Source organism: Alligator mississippiensis, chromosome 14 (genome assembly GCF_030867095.1).
Source record: "Alligator mississippiensis isolate rAllMis1 chromosome 14, rAllMis1, whole genome shotgun sequence".
In the NCBI taxonomy this organism is placed as follows: Eukaryota; Metazoa; Chordata; order Crocodylia; family Alligatoridae; genus Alligator; species Alligator mississippiensis.
Window position 1 is genome coordinate 43,911,088 of NC_081837.1, and position 20,049 is coordinate 43,931,136.

The 20,049-nt window shown below is 45.4% G+C and overlaps 1 protein-coding gene across 6 annotated transcripts in view; it reads left to right on the plus strand.

Annotated features, from left to right (window-relative positions):
- Positions 1 to 1,124: 1,124 nt before the first annotated feature.
- Positions 1,125 to 20,049, plus strand: part of RAP1A (RAP1A, member of RAS oncogene family) — a 62,654-nt gene continuing 43,729 nt past the window's right edge. For 3 of the 6 annotated variants that reach the window (XM_019496959.2, XM_014601131.3, XM_014601132.3), the window contains exons 1-2: positions 1,125 to 1,218; positions 3,263 to 3,337. The gene's annotated coding sequence lies outside the window, so the exon portion shown is untranslated. The remainder of the gene's footprint in view (positions 1,219 to 3,262; positions 3,338 to 20,049) is intronic. The other 3 variants (XM_014601130.3, XM_059717510.1, XM_059717511.1) reach the window with 3 other exon arrangements.

Genomic DNA, 20,049 nt, shown 5'->3' on the forward strand with positions numbered 1-20,049 from the left:
TGCACCTGGAGTGCAGCCAAGGCTAAGGGGTGCAGGTTACTTCCACGGCTCCCGTTGTGAGCGTTCGAGGGCTGAAAGGATCACTCGGGTGTTGCGTGGTCGCAGCAGGCCCCTCACTTTATGCCCCGTGGCAGCATGCCACGCGGCGTGGTGTTTCAGCAGGGAGCCTTAACACTTCCACTTCCCCAGATCCCACGCGGACGGTGGGTCGCTCCCTGCACGCCAGCTGTCAGCGCATCTTCTAACACGGCGAGGGACGGAAAATATCTCCTTTGCTGCCCTGGCTGTCACCACACAGCTCCGCAGCCCTTCGCGGACCTACCTATCCGGAAACGTCGGTGCAAATTCACCTCTTTATTATCGTGTGTCGTGTTTATAGCATTGGGGTTTATAAACAGAGGGTTTCGGTGCATCCAGCAACGAAGGCAAAGACGCATCCTCTCCCAGTCCCAATCGACACGAACGACGAAAGACGGAGAGCACGTTGGAGCAGAACGATCCCTACGATGGCGGCAAGCGTCACGCTGGGTTATTAAAAACCTGTGCCGCGCGGTGGGGAATCGTGGGCGTCCCGTGGGGGAAGCCAGGTCAGGCCTGCGAAGAGACAGGACGACCCCGCTTGACCGAGCAGCGCCGCTCGTGGCAAGGAGGGGTCCGCCACGACCCTACCACGTTAGTAGGGCGAGCGTGGCCCCCGCGACGGTGTCACCAGGCCCGGGGCATCGCTGTGTGGTGCCACGCGCCGCTCCGGGGAAGCCGGAGGCGCACGTGTCACCTCCGACTAGCACAGCACTACGGCTTTGAGTTTCTTTTTTTAACAGGAGAAAACAGGTGTGTTGCAGGGCGCCATCATCCGCCTCCACCTGTCCGTGTGTGGGCTGCCTCGCGCCAGGGCGGGCGGGCCCGCGCCTGGGCGCCCTTCTCCTCACAGCGCGGACCGCCGCGTCCTGTGGGGGCACCGGCCTGCCTCGCCTCGCGTCTCCTCACGGGGCGGCGCCTGGGCCTGTGGCTCCCCGTGTGGCCGCCGGCGCGGCGCGGTGCGGTGTGAGGGGGAAAGCGCGCGGCGCGGCGCGGCCCCTGCCCCTGCAAGGCGGTGTGTGGGTGCGGGGCGGCGGCGGCGGCAGGAGGGCGCAGGCCCGGCCCGCCCCCGGCTCCTCCCCGGCCGGGCGGGCGGGCGCGGCGCGCAGGAGCGGAGCGGAGCGGAGCGGGCGCGCGGAGGTGAGCGGCCGGGCCCGTTGGCGGCTCCCCCTGCCCCCCGGGCACCCCCGGGCCGGTGGGCCCCCCTGCGATACCGCGCGTCCAGGGGGGGTTGAGGGCAGGGGCCCGGCCTTGCCGCTGTGCCACCCGTTTCCCACCCCTCTTTTATTTGTTTTTATTGGGGTGGGTAGCCAGCCCTTCCCCTGCGCGCAGGGGCTGTGGCATTTCCTCGGGGCACGAGCTGTCCCCGACCTGAGCGTGGCGGGGGCACGCGCGGGCCGTGCTCGAAAGGCCGCTGCGGTGCGGGTGGTTTCTCGCAGGCTTGAAGGACCCCGTCTTGGTGCTAAAACCTCCGCCGGACCCTCGCACGGCTGCTCGTTTCTGGTGCTAAAACTTTTACAGGACCCTCGCACGGCGTCTGCAGTGGGGCAAAAAAAACTTCTGCCGGACCTGCAGCGTAGGCGTGTTTGGCCGTAAAACTACAGGACCCTCGCGCCGCGGCGTCGGCAGTGTAGACAGACCGCTTTGGTGTTAAACCTTGTGTTGGACCCACGTCTGGGACGTGGAAACCTTTTCCCGGTAGAGGGTTGAGCGTGCCGTCGTGGTCGTGGTCGCGGTCTTTCCATTTGTTGTCCGCGTTGCCGTAATGCCATGGATGGATATAAGTTTCCAGAATTGATGCCCTCCTTGCGGCAAACCTGATTCCCGTTGATACGTTTGGTGATAAACTTAGCGGGTGTTTTGTGTTTAGGAAGTTGAACCACAGCGTTTAGGGAGGATGTTTGATGCAGGTTTCGAGCTCGGTGGTGTTTCGGTGTTTGTTTCTTCGGGATGTTTGTAAACGAGGCATGGCAGTGTTGTGCTAGCGCAATCCCAAATTGAAAGGGACTAGCAGCAAAAGTGAAGAGGACTTGTCTGTCTCCCTTGTCTAAGTCACGTGCTGGAACGAACTGGAAATGGTATAAAATAAGACCAAATAGTACAGCGCTAAATAGTATAAATAGTTGTTTTGTTTTTTTTTTTGTTGCATCCGTAATCTCCATTAACGTGAGAAATACAGCAGTTTACATGCTAAAAAGCAGGCCCGGCTCCAGGCCACTAGAATAGCTTGACTTCTTGCTTGTGCTTTGATTGATTGATTCATTGATTTATTTATTTTCTCGTTGTTTGAACCAAAACCATAGTTTACAGTTTTGGCTTTGTGCCTAGTTGTTCAGAGTCCCAAAATGTGACACCAAATGTTCTGGGTCCTTAGCAGTTTTGTATAATTGAGCTCATTATGCTCGTTGAGGAAGGTCATGGTTGTGAGTTGCTCTGTCCATGATCTGTAAGGCTGCTAGTTTAAAAATGCTCTCCTTTATTAATGAAATAGTGCTTCTCAAGTCAGCGGTGGCAAGCTCCTCAGATGGGTGACCGTTATCTTTGGTTTAGGATCTCCTGAGATTGCTAGACAACAAGGGCCAAAGTCACCGAGAAGGGTGAACTTGTGTACGACAGCACCGCTATTAAACGGCGCAGACTTTTGAATAGTGAGTTTGAGCGAGAATACTTAGAAACGAGCTGTCGCAGCGTCTGCAACTTTTTAAATTGTCTAGCTATCGTGTGGTTTACTGTCTCTGAACTATGAAATCCTTTCTGATTATTCTGACATCACTGTCACGTTGCTATAGTGACTTTGTTATACTGGGAATGCTATGTTCGCATCCTGTTTTTGTGGAAAAGATCAGTGTTATAAATAAAAAAAAATATTTAAGAGTCCATTCATAGCCATGACGGCTAGTGGTGTCATTAAAATGATGGCGTTTCTGCTTTCAGAGGGACAATGTATTTTAACAAAACTTTTTTTGTACTGAGTTTTAGGTTAGGGAATTGTCATTTCAAGTTCCTCCCAGTTTGTTCCTTCATCCTCTCTACTGTGTTTGATAAGAGTTGTAAGCTAGCTGTAGAAACTAGCTGTAGAAACTAAAAAAGAAAAAAAAAGGGTATGTAACTTGAGGTGGAGTTAGTACAGGAAGTACTGTGCTTTCACATGCTGGTTCTAAAAATAATCTATTTTCATACACAGTATTTTCATCAAAGAGTGACGCATCAGGACAAGAGTGATCTTGGTTTCCCATCAGGCTAGCACCATCCACGAAAAGTGAGTTTTATATATGTTTTGAATAGATATTTGTCATTTAACATGCAAATGGAGGATAGCAGAAGCTAAAAGCTTGTCATTGGATGAATCCAGGACCTGTGTATGTTTTTTTGTAAAAAAAAAAAAAAAAAATTGGATAGGTTAGTAAGTTTGTGTTGGTATTTGAAGACCAGAGGTTATGATGGTTTTGAAGGCTCAAATTAAACCAAACACACAACATACTTAATTGTTTCTTGGCTGCAGATTGGTATTTCCAGAGCAAGTAGCTTTGGTGAGACTTGAGATGGGAGTACATGCCAAGCGGGGTGTGACGTACTAGAGCGATGTATTTCCAGTGACATGTTAATGTTTTCATTTTGAGACCGGTGTTTACACAATCTATCAAATATAGTTTAAATTTGATACCACGATCTGCAAATAGACAGGGTCATGTAGAGTGCTTTGTGGTGTGCTTCATGCGTTTTCACTTAGTCTGAGAGCACTGATGGCGTAACTAAAAGATGGGAGCTACTTTCAGTGCAGTAGATGAGCTTGTTGTATGCCTAAATATTAAGTTGAATCAGTCTTCACAGATAACCAAGCCTAAAAATTAGCTTGCACGAATAGACCCCAGTAGTATTTTTGTCCTGTGCTCTGTCACCATGCAGTATATTCAGTGTCACGTCAGATTTGTTGGATGTGCCATCTGGAGAGTAAATTCATTCAGGGCAATTTTAGGGAGACTTTAAAACTGGTCTATACATAGACTTTTGCTCTCTTCCAGACAAGCTCTCTGTCCTTATAGACGACATTAAGCAACCAACCACTAATTTAGTTATTTTTGAAAAGGATCCTAGTATTTTGGTTTTGAGGAATGTCAAGTTGCCTCCCTTTTTGGTGACACAGGAGGTGAATCTTTTGCACACATTTCAGGCTTGACTCTTTACTCTCGTGTTTGGAGAAGGGTTTGCAGAGCCGGCTGCGCAGGATCCAGGATTCTTCCCCGATTCTGGGCTGCTTGGAGCCGCGCTGGTCAGTTCACAGGGCTACTCCCGGGTTCAAGAGGTGCACTCCTGCTCCCTTTAACTACGTGCTGTCAGCTTTACGGTTCTGAAGCAGCCAAGTGACTAGGTCCTGGTATTTCAAGGTTGCTACTCAAGGCATAAAGTGCTCTGAGTAATGTGGTCATTAGTCTTATTGAGGTGTGGAAAGCTTAGCGCAGGCTGTTGCTGTAAGTAGTGAGCAGAATTTACCCTGAGTTTTAAGTACATATTCCAGGCAAGTGTGTAGCTTACTTTCAGCCCTGAGGCTGTTCACTTAGGAGTACCCTGTACTTAAATTGACTTAGCTAGCCTAGCATACTTAAGGGCATGGACTGAAGAAACAGGCTGCTGTGAAAGGGTTGGTGGGGAGGGGTAATGCATTCACTGTAACTGCTTTCTCTGTCTGCTTTTGACCCACAGTCATTTTTTTTCTCTTGTTTCATTCAGGGGTGAATTACTGTGGTTTAGTTGCACTTTGGGTTAGGGACAGAAAGATGAAAGTTGCATTGGATCAGTCTATGTGTGGGTTCCTGATGGTAACTTGTGTCCTTCTTTACAAACCGCGTTTAGTATGTTCACACCCTTGGTTTTGTCCTAAATAAATAAATAAATACTTTCCCGTGTAGACCCACTTGCCTTTGTAGGGGGATTTTTTTTCCTCTCTGGAGTATTAGTTATTTGATGTTCTTTTATGTTATGTTGAGATTGCATATTGACCTTTCTGTGTTTCTTTTATGTTTTTTAGTGTGATTAAACTTGTTACTTTCTGTTGAAGAGGACCTATCTAGTAGTATAGGTGTATGTAAGGGTTCAGCTGGTATTGCCTGCGCTCTTGACCTGCAGTTGTTACCATAAACTCTTCCTTGTGTGGTGTTGCTTTGTGCGATTGCAAGATGGGAATCATTCCTTAGTTTTGATTGCAGTTCACTAAATCCAGAAGAAGCTCATGGTTCTTTTTTTGATGAAGCTCACTGAAATGTTTCTCAGTAATTAACATGAGGATAGGAAATTAAGTATAACTATAGTGGCCCCTTCTCCTTGGAAGGGTGTTTAGTGAGCAACATAGTTCTTAATAGTCACCTTTTTTAGTTATTCACCAACTTGCTTTAGACTTCTGAGCTTAGACACTTGACCCTCTGCCTCCAGTAAGGGTGTCAAAAACTGGAAAGGAACTTAAACTTGTTTGATACAATCTGCCTATATTCAGGCACTAAACCTGCCACCCATACGTTGGAGATGTCCCTGTATGGGTGGCAATCAAGCCTTGGGAATATTTCATTAATTTGCTGAACTACAACATCAGCTCTGCAATGGAAATTGAGTTCCTAAATGCCCACACTTTAAATGAGTTTCTCTTTGAAGTATTTTCTTATACAATTAGTTTAGGGAATAGCTCTTCATCATCATGTTACGACATGGAATGGAAATACAGCTTCATAAGGTTTTGGCTGTTATTGGATATAATTGAAAATGTAATATGCTGTCTGCTGTTAATGTGAATAAAACCAAGTTCACTGTATTTCAGAAAGTGAAAACCTGTTAAGTAGAGCATAAAACATTGTGGAAGATGCATTTATTCCAATCCTGCACATATTAGTGATAAATCCCTGCGATTTTAACTAGATCAGACCAATAGAAGGGATATAACTGTGTGTGCAAAATGTTTTCTAGTGTGGTTGATTTCTTAAAGCTGTACCATTACAAATAGTCTACTAATCTCTTCTCTTCCATGCTTGGAAGCTAAGAACAGGAGTTTTTTGAGAAGTCAGAGACCAGCACCTTTGAGCTCCCATCATGCTGAATTCTTACTTTTGAGCTTTTGGATGTAAGATCTGTCATTCAGGATTTGATTGTTTGGTGTAGCTAGTCCAATATGCTGCTTTTAACACTGACCCATATTAACTGCAAAAGACCCAAAACAACCCCCCCCGCAACATGTAGAATTGTGAAATCACCTACCTTGGATGGGGTCAGGTGTGATTTATTTTCTCTTCAAATTTACTTTAATCCTAGCTAACATAACTATGGATATTACTCTTTTTTTAATGTAGATTTAGATGTGTTTAGTCGAGCAGACAGACCAAATGAAATAATTTCATTACCAATCTGCCAGAATGTCCAGCATACCTCCGTCCCAAATTCAAGTTGAAATAATACATTTCATATTTGGATTTCCCCTTGTGGTTGCGCTAGTTTTAATTTTTTTTCAACACTATCCCTTGACACACAAGTAAGTTACCATAGAAATGGTTACTTATTTGGATATGTGAGATTGCTAAATTTGCCCGCCTGATCATTTTAATTGGGGAAAGTGCAACAGACACGAGTTCATTTTGCTCTTGCGATGACCTCTGGTCTTGCAGAATTAGGTAGGAGTTCTCATGGTTTCATCTTCTGACCAGCTGTGGTCCTAAACTGGTCTCCCCAGAGATCCTCTGCTGCTCTTCAATCTAGAACCGCTGTTTCTCTTCAACACCTCCCTGGAATACAGCATACTATGTTCATACATATTCCAGTTAAACATCTCATTTCTTTAACTGCCTAACATGACGCCAGTTGTACTTTTTTGGTAGTACTCGCACTGTATCAAGCTTCGCTTATCTGCATCTCTTAAGTGCATAACCTGCTTAAGCACGTAGCATCTTGCAGTCCCTCTGTTTACTCTGTCATGCAGTTCTGCACTGTTTAATTGCATGCTTATTTGTACCGGCAACGGTGAAGCAAAGGCTGCTTGCCCCAGAGCTGCTATTAGAAGCCTTGAAAATGACCCAAGTGAGTCAGTGTTAGCTCTGCTATCCATCCCCATGGGCCAGGCTGCTGGGTGCTGCTATGAACTGACTAGTAGCAGCCTTGAAAAGGATGGGAGCTACCTACTTTCAGGGCTGCTAATACCACAGCACTGACAGGACTCGGTACATCCTCCATATTAGTGCATAGTCTCTCCTCAGTCCTGAAGCCATGCACTTAAATGGAATACACTGGAGTTCCATAGAAGTTCCTATATGACCTTAGAGAGGCAATGGTCCAGGCAGCTAACACCTCATGATTTAAATCCCAAGATTAGAGAGATGGGGGGAAAAAGAAAAATGGTCCCTTATAGGGTTGGGATGACTGCGATTGCACGGCTAGGGATGAGTGTGGGCCCATTGCTCCCTTCCTGAGCAGTGGTGTGGAAAGCAGGCATGTATCATAAGACCTGTGTTGATTCCTTGAATGTGGTGAATTTTTTTTTCTTTCTAATTAGGTTTTCACAGTTCATCCTTTGCAGAGGGGATGGCTTTTGTCTGTTCTATAAAAGCTGCTTTCTAAACCTTTTTTCCCCTAGCAACATAGAATAAACATGTCTCTTGAGTCTTACAAAAGCCATGTAGAGGCTGTTATGCAGTTAGCGTATTGAGTGTCATGTTTACTGGCCCAAACAGTATTTGTTCTTATAATACACGACTTTAGGGATAAAACCAGGTTATAGACTATAAATCGTGTTGTCTCTGTTCTGCTTCTCAGAGAATCTCCAGCATTTGAAACAACTGCAAGATTAAACAGCATTAATCTAAGCTGTAAGACTCCAGCTGAATATGTTCCAAGTTGATTTGGTAGTGCTTTTCCTGATAAATGTCCAAGCAGGCCATGGCAGAGGATCATCAACGGTCAAATGAGACATGTTATAGGGTAATGGTTCAGAGTGGTACAGGGGTGTGGAGGGGAGGTATTGCAGACTGCTTATTTTGGGGGTACAATGCCAGGCATGTGCTAAAATGATCTTTCAGACTAAGCATAATGTGATAGGCAAAGCAGATATGAGACAAGTTCACCCTGCAGTATTGAAAGCAAAAGAAATAGTGTGTGTTTAAGTCATTAAAATTATGCTTAGTTAATTGCCAAAGTAGTCTGTAAGCATGCAGATATTTAAAAAAATGCTGTTAAAAGGTGCTTGACATACTGCTTTCCCTCTATCCCACCCCTATCACACAAGGATTCGTTTGCATAGATGCATATGTTTTAGGTGTCTGACTTAAGCCATATTGAGAGAGCCCAATTTGACAGAAAATGCTGCAACAGGGCTTTTCAAAGGCCGTGCAGATTAGGCGGCCAAACTCATTAATTATTTTGGAAACTTGGGCTGTAGGTGTTTAGCATTTATATAGTTTTCATAAAGTAGGAAATACATTTAGTGTGCTCAGAGGTTGCCATGCCAGTCCCGGGATGTTAACAACTGGCGACTGACTCCACCTGTCTACGAGGACACTATGATTTGGGATTGGCACCGATAGGGGTAGAAGGCCAGGTCTTTCTCGTAGGCAGACGAATATCTCCAGGACTTTGAGGTTGTCTTGCATTATCCAGTGGGTGACATAACTCTTTCCTTATTGTTTGCTTCTGAAATCACTTTAGTTTCACTTGGAAAACAGTTCCTGTGTGTGCAGAAGGGCCATATGATGTTTGGTGTGGTAGGACTCGAGCATCTTCTGTCTATACGTTTCTCCCGGCTAACGTGTCCCTGCTGTACTGATGCAGCGAGCGGGAGAGAGCTAGAGCATCAGCAGCCAGTCTCAGGCTGAGTTTGGCTGACTGACAGGACTGCAGTCTCACGCTGTGGCTGTTCAGGAGGCAGAGTGAGGGCTCTTTACTTTCATTGTACCCAGAAAGCTCCTGACCCATGGGCTTATTCTGGGTGGCAGAAGGTCAGAGAAGTCTTGCTGTCTGCAATCAGTGGCAGCTTCCTCCAAGGACTCGTGTACTTTGCAGATACGATCAGCTGGAACATCCTGAGCTGTCAGCTTCTGCCGAGACGCATGTGCGGTTGTCGCTGTGTGCTTTCCTATTGGTAGAGAAGGGGGAGACTCAAAGCTACCACCTGTGCCTTGGGGTTGTGTCTCTGCTGGTGGATTTCAAACCTTAAGGAGAGAGAATGGGCCCATTATTAGATAAGTGCCAGTGCTTCCCTGTGGCACTGATCATCTTGCTAATTATTGCCAGTTCTCCAAGCTCCCTTTTTTGGGTGAAGTTGTGTAAATGGTGGTGAAACGGAGAATAGGACTGCCCCGTTACCGGTACCTGGTGTCTTGTGGAGAAGCAATTTATTTCATTGTTCCAGGTACTCGTACCAGTTCATTTTCAGGTGCAGAGTGAAACCGGAGCTTTTATCTCTGAAGCTTCAATTAGGCAGAACTTGGTTCCTTGGAGATTATCTCTCCCCTCATAATACAGGAGTTACAAGCTGCTGAGTTTACCATGAAAAGGCTGGGGGTATGTTCACAGTCCTGCATTGGTCTGGCAGACCAAGAATTTGCTGATCATTGAGTCTCATTGTGAAGCTCCTCTGTTTTCCCAGGCTCTTCCCATGTAGGGTGAGGGGTGAAGTGGTGGCTGGGGGTGAGGAGTGGGGAGAACAGACTGGGTTAATCCTTTTGTTGCCATGTCTCTGAGATTTAGCCCCTGTTATGGGGGTGTCAGAGAAGTACACATTTTTATTGCATTCAAGTCAAGATGGGGAAACCTGTTTTACCTCTTGGTTGTGATGTCTGTGCTCACGGGTTCTCCCTTACCCAGGTCTGTCCCTGTAGTGTGTTCTGCTCTCCTACCAGTCTTCCCATTAATTATTTTTGAGCTGTTCCATAAGGGAATTAGGATATTGCTTAGGCTCTCAGATTCATCCTGATAGGCTCCATTAGCAGAAAAAAGCACCTTCCAAGTGGCCCCTGAAGTTCTTGGCAGTGTCCCTGGAATGCAACTACCCTGTGAGCAGAATGTGGCAGGCATTTTGCACAGGAAAACATTGTGTTACCATTTTTTGCAATAAAGGGAATCCATTTTTTTTAAATAGGAACTCCTTCTCCCCCCCTCCCCCTTCCCTTAATGCTCATATTTCAACCTATTTAAGCAGCCTCGAGTTGCGTAGCAGATTGAACTTGCCTTCTAAACTGTGTCACCACTCGGTACCTCAAGTCGCCCTGCAGGTGTTCCTGCCAGATGCTGAGAGCACGACGTGTGCCTCACCAGTTTCTGTCCAGAGGCAAGAGCTCTGAGGTTAACAAGAACCTGCTCTCAAGGACACAGATGTTCTTCTTTTTTTTTAATGTTTCTCAAAATCCAGGTCCTGATGAAATGTCCTGTAATGGTTATGGCAAATGGTACATTTTTAGAAAAATACTTTTTTTGAAGGGGGAAAAAAGATTGTTCTGCTTCCTTTTTTTTAGGGCCTTTGCAGTCTACAGGACAAGCAGTGACAAGGACAGGATGCAGTCAAATGCACAACATGAACTGAAGAGTTTGGGGGAAGGGATATACCTCTAGCTCTTTTCACTTAGAATACTTTTAGGACTTGTTACTAAAAGAGATCAGTACATCCCTGCCTCCAAGTTTTTTTCCCAGTTGGCATCATCTGTATAACATGACAGGGTAATTTAACCATTTGTTGGGTCTGTCCTATCCTAAGCATCTTGTACTGCACCTATCACCGTGTCAAATGAATGCCATGGCCAGGCTTAAAATATTGATTGTTCCTATAGGATAGAGATAAGGCTATATGTCCACACAGCAGCCAATTTGGACTTTTCTTTTCTTTTTTTTAACTCGCCTACTTTTAAGCACATCTTAACTTTAAGGCCAAGTTGTGTTCTCTCTCATACCAGTATAAATCTGCTGAAGTCAGTATTTTGACTCCAGACTTGAGGAGTCCCATGCAGATAAAAGGAGCCTGTTGTCTTGTGGATCACGGCCCTTTTGCATCTGTGACGTTTAAAATATAATAATAATAATAAATGCCCTGTTAGTTCCAGTGTAGTAACAGACTTGTTTAATTATTATTCAGGTGCACATAATTTGCAGTCTTTAATAAGTGAAAGTGAAGCTCTGCTATGTCAGTTTAGCAACTGAATGTGCAAACTGTTTAACATAATAAAGTGAGACCTTCAGTGGTGCTTTCTCTTAGGCAGACTGTAATCTTGATGTGTGCCTGCCTTCAGTGTGTTTTGAGATTTTAACTCGAGATGTGTGAAGTACTTTGAGGCTCTTGGATTGAAGGTGGCCGAAATGAGTCCAAGTGTTGGTGTGAGGCCTTCGTGGCTTTTCCTAAACTGTGCTGAGACACAGCCGTGTATGTGCGCCACTTGCCAGAGCAATAATAGATTGTCTCACTTTCGCTGCTTTGATAAGGGGTCGCCGCAAGGAGAGAGGAGAGGTTTCTGAGCCTGCATTTGTCATGCTGTTCAATCCTATGTTACCTCCACAAGCAAGATAAGTAGGGGCTAAACCAGACTGGGGAACGGTAATCTGTCTAGGTGCGCGTGCATTGTGCGTATCACCTTAGTATGTGAGCACATGGCCAACACGTTATGATTTGAGGCCTGGTCACCTGCTTCTCTTAACAAGCAGCATTTATTTGCCTTTCAAAGCCTCAGCTGTTACCTTGCTGCTAAATCCCTGTTGTTGGCATACAGTTTTTAAATGTGGAGTTTTAAAAAGCTGCTATTGCCTGGTACATTTCCTGAGCCATCCTAGGGCAAGTTATGGTTAAACTGTAAACCACCTGCCACCTTCTGTCTGAGAACTTTGTAACTTGGCTGTGTCAACATTGCCCGCAGAAGCTAATAACTTACAAATGTGATCCCCGCCTAACAAAGACCTTCTTGTTACCTGCATTTCACACTGCTGAAGGCAGACGGATCAGTGACGGATGGGATATAACCAAAGCAGATTATTTCTAATTAAATTGGCTAAGTGGCATTGCTGGAAGTATATGAAGTTGCGGTATTTAACATAGCCATGTAGGGAACGGTGAGTTTGCTCGTATAGTAGGTAATAGTCGTTGTTATGTCAGATGTTGTTAGAAAACACTGCCTTTTGGAAATTCATTGTAACCAGTAGCAGTTAGTGTATTACTCAATAAGCCACATTGCATAACTATTATAGGAGTAAAGAAAAAAAAAAAAAGTCTCATTTTTGAATGGCTGAAACCAAACATTAGAGGCTTGCAGGAATGTTTGGGGTTTTGTTAAAATATTTGCATTCAAAGATGTTCCCCATTTCATGTCTTCTAATACTGAAAACATGTTACGCTCATCGCATTCAAATTACAACATTGGATGTGTCATAATAGCTATAGACTCTGATTTTCAGAGGTCTGGAGAATCCACAGTTCCCACTGCCTGCAGTCGGAGTCGTGGGCACTCGGTACATTTGCAGAAGCCGAAGAGGGTTTTTCCTTGTTTCATAGAGAAGCAGGGCTGGAAGGGACCTCCAGAGGTCATCTGGTCCAACCCCCTGGTTGAGGCAGGATCATTCCTATCCAAACCATCCCATACAAACTATAACCATCCCATATAAACCATGCTCTGTATGTAGCATTTTCTTCTCAATCCTCAGTGCATGTGAAGTAAGGCTAACTAGGAGAAAAAAACCCAAACTTCTCATTTTAGACAGCTCACATCCAGAGGAGCATCCATTTACATGCCACTTACCACACAGCAAATCACAGTCCAGTGGGTAAGGTTATTTCAAGTTAAGAAGCACGATTCAAGCTTGCTTGGTTTCTTTTCAAGTGAACAGTACCTTGCAAGTACAGTTCAGGATGATTACCATGAGACTTGGCACATTAATGACCCATGTTGAATACTCTTATTGGCTATGAAGTCTGAAAATAATTATTCTTGGGACTATCTGTTGATGCCTATAACATAAATTAAGACAAGCGCTACTTTTGCATGCTTTGGGTGGGGAGCTTTGTTTGGACACTCATTGTCATTGGAAATAAAACTGAAAAAATGTGGGTTGGATTAAAAGCTGTGACTTGCAGGTGCTAGCTGTTGCAGACTGCATGGTCGGTTCATGCAAATACACGTCAGCCCTTCAACCCACCTGGTGATCTCTGTGCTTGTGTTATAGTTGGTAAGCAGTAACATGATCTATAGTCATAAAGCATTGGTATTCTTGTGAGTACCCTGCATTGACTTATTGATCAGAAGAGCACAAGTCAAATTTTGAAATAGAGCACTTTCGAGGACTTTGTTAAAAAAAAAAAGCACCTTCCTGAAGGCTGTTTTCATACTTGTAGACCTGGGTGAGATGTAGTTGTTGGTAATGCACAGCTCTTTTATCCTGTAACTGCTGTGTTTTGTAGCCTGCTTTGGTTACATATATTCTTTTTTTTTGTTTAGAAGGTTGACCATGTAGTAGAAGAGGAAGCACTACTCAAGTTACGTAACTCAACTAGTTTCAGTGTTAGTTTGTAGCAGAGCTAAAGATGACTCCGAATCAGGGTTCTGGGCCCTTCTTTAGTGCAAGTAAATAATGCAAATACACCCAAGCTGTGGAAACTTTGTTTTATTGTGATTGATTGCCATCCTTTTTTTTTGTACCAGGTTAGTTAAAAGGGGAACTGCAACTGTATGGAGAGGGACAGAAAAATCCCATATATGTACCTTTTAAAATTGTTGATTTGATTGACGCCCAGTGCCTTGAGTGCTACTTGTATCACTGTTCGTTGGAAAGAGGATTGAATGGAAGTTTAAATTTTCATAATTGGCAGAAAGGGGAAGAAGTGAGGTGTCCTAACAACAGTGCAAATTAAGGATATTGTAGATAGTGACAAAACACTTGAAGCATCTCTGTATTCGAAGGTCTGGAGGGGAAGACAAAACTTGGTTGTTCAATGTCTGCCCTAGACGTACATTTTGAGCAGTGAGGTTTTGGGGGACGTTGCAAGAATCTTATTATGGAGACTGGTAAGAATTTCTTTTTTTTTTTTTAACTTTCCTTTAAGTTGCTGTTTGTGTCCTTATTGGAGAGATGTCTTGGCTCTATCCAAGGCTATTGATGGGCATGGGAGCATGGAGCTGGTGCCATTGCTGCTTAGCTGATCCATTGGTTAGCGTACGATTAATGATGCTTTCTTCCTCTCCTGTAGCTCAACGTCTTACCTCTTCTGAAACCAGGAGTCCAACTGCCCATGATTTTTTTTTCCAAACAGCTGCATAATGGTTTGCTATTTTTGCTGAAATGAGGCTTGATCTCTGGAAGCTGCAATGACTCATGCAAAACAGCATGCAACTATAGGAAGTCTTTTTCCTGAGGGTGGGTGCCAGATGCGTGTCTCTCAGAAGTTTTAGGGAGGCTGCCAAAGTTGTTTTCTCCGTTGAAGCCAGTCAGCTTCAAAAAGATTTAAACCTTTCCAGAGCCTTTAGCAAGGGGTCTGAAGTTGATAGGGTAGAAGCCAGGGATGTGGGAGGCCTCCTGAGCTTCATGTTGTAGGAACTTGTGCCCAAGAAGCGCTGAATGCAATTTCCAACACAGAGCTGTTGAAGATCCAACAGCTCCCTCAGTGTTGTGGGAATTGCTATGGGGTGAAGGAGCTTCGTGTCATGGGGGTGGTCTTTGAACCAGCTCTGGGCCCCCAAGACTGGTGCGAGGGATTGCTGCAGAGGGATGAAGTGCTCTTGTTCAGTTCTGCAGCTCTGGCAAGGACCAAGCCCTTTGCTAGGGAAATACAATCAGAAGCTATCCTGCAGTCCCTATTTGGGCAAGGTTCGTTTTGAAGTCATCAGGAGCCTTCCCTAAGCTTGTAGCACTTGGCAAGAGACCAGGGGTTGGATCCAATAAAAAGACACAGATGCCTGCAAGTAGGGCCTTACAGTGCCTAACTTCCAGGCTCCTGGTCGTCAGAGGGGAATTCTAACCCAGAGCTATGTCTCTCGACTTCCTGCTCCCAGTATGATGCGCTGGAAAAACCAGTTACAGAAAATGGGGGTCCCCCTACAGTGAGGGGACAGGACACATTAAACCCAGAGGGATATGTCACAGCTCCAGCAGAAGTGCAGGTGCTGCCTCCCAAAACAGTGACTAGCCTGGATGGCAAGGCTTGAAGCCTGCCTCAGCCCTTCCTGGGTTTGCGTTTGGTCTCTGGTTTCATGTAGCAGTGGTGTGAGGTTGTATGGTCTAATGGGTGGAACAATTTGGGTTCATCATTGTCACTGTTGCTGTGTGGTCTTGAGACTAGTCTCTTCCCTTGCGTTCCTGTTCCCTCTTTGCTATTTCAAACCCTGTTTAAAAAGGCTGCAGAAATGCTCGGTCCTGTTGTTGTCGAGCGTGGAACCCCCCCCCCCGATCTATCCTGTTCTACCAACGCTGTTAATTTAGGGGTTAAATTCATCTTGTTGCTTTGCTTTGTAGCCATGGTAGTTTTGCCAAAGGGAGTTGCCTGCATTTTCTGGGGGAGCTTGGAGGCTTTTACTGAAGTTGATGGGCACGTGACATGTGGCTGAACCTAGCCTAAACAAGGTGTGGCAAATAAAGCCTAGCCCTTGTAAGAATGTGACCACATGCTGCGCGCAGAACAGAAACTTGAATTCAGCTTTGAAATCCAGGCTCCTGTGTGGAGATGTGCAAAGTTTAGATTACAAGCAAAAATAAACTTGGTTTCCTCCTGGTCCTCATTCATGCATATCACGCAGTTGCCACCACACTGTTGGCAGGGTCAGCAAGAGAGGCCCAGGCTCAGATTGGCCTGGGAATAGCCTGATTTGTCTTAGCAGAGCTGTGCGAGGGAGCTTACTTGCTGTCTGGCTGCTCCTCACACTTAAGAGCCTGCTTAGGATGCATCTGGGTTTGACCTGAAACTTCCTTCATTCTTGGTACTGTGCAAAAAGCAAGCGTGTGCTTTAAAAAGAGACTTGAGAAGTACAGAACGCTACCCCCAACTAATACTTGCAACAGAAGTGTGGTGCTGCTGCTTTAGTCTCGGGAGGAAAATCAAGCCTTTTATCCTCCTGCAGGTACCGCTCTTTTGATGTTTCAACAGCCTGTTCAGCACAACTGTATATACATTTTTTAGTGTTTCTCGGTATTGGAATGTGGTTTGCATTTAAGGCTTGGGGACCAGAGTTAAATGACAAACATCCTTAGTGAAGGTTTAAGTCAGCATCAGAGGCATCCTTGCTTGTAATAAAAGAAAGGTAACAACACTGCTATCTTTGTCTGTGGAGTAGTTAATTCACTGCAAGTTCAACTCCTGTGAAGTCTCCAAATTGTCCTCTGTATCCAGTGGAAGAACTTGGAGATGGGCATCTGTGATCAGGGGTCTGTCATTTTGACGAGTACTCATTGCAGAAGACGTTGATGTAAGCTGGTAATTACCATGTTGTCAATCAGCGACCATATGGTAAGTGAGGGTTTTCTGCAGTGATTGTTGAAGACATTTAATTAGCTCTCCTTGTGTATGGAAGGTAGGCACAGTCCTGTTGCTTACGTTTGGCTGTTGTGTGCTAAACTTGTAAGTACTTTTTAAGGCAGCGAGAACTCTAGGTCGACACGCGCAAACATGACCTTTAAAGCAGGCAACGTTGTGCAGTCAAATGTGTATATATACAACTTGATGATTGAAACCTCAGCTATTTGAGGAATCTTAATATTTTCTGGAATTTAGTTTATTGGCTAGCAGACTTACTACATGGAAGGGTGGGACAGCTTTTCTTTTCTCCCACTAATACAAGGCTCATTTTAAAGACTTAATATTTGTTTTGCAAGGTATGGATGTTAAATTCCTTGTCACAAACAATTGACGTCTGTGATTTAAAAAAAAAAAAAAAAGTTTGATTAGGGATTGTGTTCTCCTAGTGTGCCAACTGAACTGGTTCTCAACTGCTTTACAGCACCCTGGTTCCAAAACACAACCCAGGTATAAATCAGCTTGGTACGTTGCTCTCTTAGGGGTTGGGGTAGTAAAAAAAAGAGCCCTGTTCAGTTCTGTAGAGATACCAGAGGACCGCTCTACAGGAATGCCCCCTTCCCTCCTTCCAGCACCCCTGTACAAAGGAAGAAATAGGTGCCGGCCCATTGAAATGTAGGTGCCGCAGCCTCCCCTACCCTCCGGAGTGCCCAGGGTGCACCTCTGCACGGTGGTTTCCTGTTGCTGCTTGCATTTCTTTTTCTGCCCGCTGTTGTCTCGTGCACTTAATACCTCCACCTCCGTAACACCTGAGCGGCTCCCAGTTTGTAATGCATTTATTTTCGCAGCACTTCTGTGCAAGTATGGAACAGCTCTTTTCCCATTGTGCGGCTGGGATCTAAAACGCAGGGAGACTAAGGGATCTTTGCACTTAAAAGGAACCGTCAACAGGGATACGTCAACACAACTTGACAGGCGAACCCTTCAGGTTTTGGTTTCTGGTCAGCAAAGTTTGAATTCTCTGAACTGGGTAAGCTATTCATTGCTGGTACAATGGCATCTACATTTGGGACTTGGCATAGCTCTGAGTTATTTTCTATAGTCCTTCAAAAAGACAAGTATTTCTTGTGATTCAGTATTTACAAGAAGTTTTATCCTTTTCAAAAATACCCTCACGTACATTTTGTTGCCTCGGACAGTTCAGATCATACTGAGGTAAACATTTGCCCTGGCAGTTTCAAGTTTAATCTAGAAATCGTTTATAAACCTTAGCGGCAGCAGATAACGAGAGGCAGGGAGTGGAGTTTTGCTGCAGAGCCTCTGCACACCAAACTATATCTAGTGACGAATTATAAATGTTGAGGTGTCTCAAATGACTACGGCTTCAGTCTCTAAACAGGTTGTGTATTGAAGAAGTAACGTGGCACCCGGAGGACATCCAGACTGAATGAGCATAGTTCCCTCGTTCGTGTGACCGAAGCTGTCACCTAGTTTCCGTCTATTTACCAGTTGATTTGAAGTTTGAGTATCCCACAGATGTTCTGTTTTAATAAAGTTACAACAGTACCTGCCTTGTTTCCTGCCAGCTTGCCTGGCCAGCCATTTGGTAGCCTCCTGATGAAGAGCTGAGAGCTGGGGAGCCCCAGGCTTTGGGGTCTCCAGCGCACCATGCAGGCTGCCCTGGAGCCGGCGCTCCAAGACCTGTCACGGAGAACTTGGCCATGCTTTGTTTCTTTTCCAATTTGTGATGGAACCAGGTTGCTAAATAACACGATCCTCATGCATTGGACTTACCTGTGTGCCCCCAGCTGTCAGTTAACTGGAACATGTCCAGTGATGGTGGGTCTCTGTAGCGTAATGCAAGCTCACTGAGATGAGAGCTCACTTTGCAGCTAAGCGTGTGAAAGACGACTGGTCTCGGTGAAATCTAGGTGAACATGTCAGCAGGGTTTTCCATCTGAAACCCACAAAGTTCTGTTCTCTCCAAAAGGACATGGTTTTATTCCTTACCATGGAGACATGCATTTAAATTCATTGGCTCTGCTGAGATAGCCCAAGCTGGTTTGTGAGCAGTGTTGCAGCCTGAATGCACAGGGGGGAAAAAAGAGGGTTTTCAAAAAGTGCAGAACGGGGCCAATGTTAGTTTCTAAAGTTTCCGATCTCCCAGCGGCTTCTAGGAACATCCTGAAAACATCAGGGGTGGAGGGAAAGGAGAAGACGAGCGGCAGAATAGAGGGAAAGGCTGAGATTTAAAAAAAGATGGGGTGGGGGGAGGTGGGAATTGGATGGCAGCAGTGGGTTCAAGCAAGGGGGAGCTTTCTAAACAGGGAGAAGACTGCTCTGAAGAAACCTTTCTCAAACTGGCTTCTGATTTGTTCTGACTGATGGAATTAAGAGGAGAATGAAGTATATTCATTGGGATAGCACGCCTCATAAAGCTGTTCTTGTTTGATCGTTACCAAAAACATTTCATTTCAATTCGGGGGATGGTGGATGCTTTGTATTATCATTTAAAGGATTCAGAATTATTTTCCCTTCTTGCTGGTTTGCACAACCTCCCTCACTTACTCCATCCAAACCCCTGTATAAATCTTATACGGGGTGAACCGAAGTACCGTCTAGAGTTGTGTGCGTCCTTAAGCCCCGTGCTATCTTCGGAAGGGGCAAAGCTGGGACTTCACTGGAGTCTGCTCACTGTTACTTGTTCCTTAAACAGAATCATAGAAAAGTAGGGCCGGAAGGGACCTCAGGAGGTCACAGCTAGTCCAGCCCCCTGCTCCAGGTGGGACCAGCCCCAACTACGTCATCCCAGCTAAAGCTTTGTTGAGCCGGGCCTTAAAACCCCCCCAGGGTTGGAGGTCTCACCACCTCTCTGGGTAACCCGCTCCAGTGCTACGATCCTGTTCCAGAATCATAATTTTGAAGCCCAGTTGAGGTTGCTAAATGGTGGTCCATCCACCTTCTGTCATTTATTCACTTCCTTTCCTTAGTTTGTGTCCTTGTGACAAGGTATTTAGCAAAATTCGCAGATCCATTGGAATCTGACAGGGCTGTGCTCTGAGCACTTCTGCTGTGACCTATTTATTCCCTGCAAGCATATAATACACTGCATTGTCTTGCAATTACTCGCATAACAAATTATCTGCCTCACATTGAAGGTGAGGTATGCTCCGTCCCCATGAAGCAACCTCAGCTCTGCTCCAAATCGCATTGTCTGTCAAATACCTCGCAGTGTTCACATGACTTCCTAAAGAAGAAACATGAATGTGATCGACTCCCATCATGGCGCTGCCAATGCCAGGGAAAGGATACAGATACAGAACCGGTTGGTTAATGTTTGCACTTCTTAATATTTACTGGTTTGCTGGGGGAGGCAAACAAGAGAGCTCTTCCTCACCACAAAGAGGAGGAAATGTGTCACAAACATTCCCGGGGGGGTGAGATCCTGTGTTGAAAACTTAGTGGTTTTCAGTGAAGAGCAGAGAAATGCCCAGGCCCAGCTGTGTCCTTAGCCCCATGTATGCCCGGTT